We start from the raw sequence: 918 nt of genomic DNA, 5'->3' as shown, positions 1-918 counted from the left end.
GTGTGTGTGTGTGTGTGTGTGTGTGTGTGTGTGTGTGTGTGTGTGTGTGTGTGTGTGTGTGTGTGTGTGTGTGTATCGAGAATCTTATAGCCATCAGCAGACTTTGGTATCTTGCATTTGGAATATTTTGGGCTAACAGCCTATGGAACTGGGTCACGAACTCGGTCCGTTACCATTTTACCGATTCTTCTCTTATTGCACGGCGTATTATCGCTATTTAAAATATAACATATACTGAATATTTTTATTAATTAAAATATCTAAATGCATGTATATGTGTGCACGTATGTATATATGTATGTATGCACGTGTGTGTGTGTATGTATGTATGGATATATGTACATATGAAATATATTCGTGGCTGTATGTGTATGTATGTATGCATGTATGTCTATATGAATATATTTGTGCATCTATGTATATGCATACGTATGCATGTATGTATGCATACATGTACGTATGTATGTTTGTATGTATGAGCACACATATGCATGCAAGCATATGCATGTATGCACATGTGCATTTATGTATTACGCAGGAATGCATGGATGTAAGTTTAAATGTACGCATCTCTTAAGTTCTTCGGGATCTTTGTTTTTGCTGTCAGTTTTTTTCGTGCATGATAGCGTCATTTTTTATTATTATTATCATGATTATTATTATTATTACTATTATTATTATTATTATTATCATTATTATTATTATTATTAATATTATTATCATTATTATTATTATTATTATTATTATTATTATTATTATTATTATTCTCCTATTTACCATCGACCAGGACAAGAAAGTCGGTAGTAAACTACAGCATCTCCCTCTCTCTCGCTCTCTTTCTCTCTCTCTCCCTTCCCGTCCCTCATTCTCTCTCTCTCTCTCTCTTCCTCTCTCACTCACTTTCTCACTATATCTCCC

This window comes from Octopus bimaculoides, chromosome 14, assembly GCF_001194135.2.
Source record: "Octopus bimaculoides isolate UCB-OBI-ISO-001 chromosome 14, ASM119413v2, whole genome shotgun sequence".
Taxonomy (NCBI): domain Eukaryota; kingdom Metazoa; phylum Mollusca; class Cephalopoda; order Octopoda; family Octopodidae; genus Octopus; species Octopus bimaculoides.
This window is presented reverse-complemented; position numbering follows the sequence as displayed.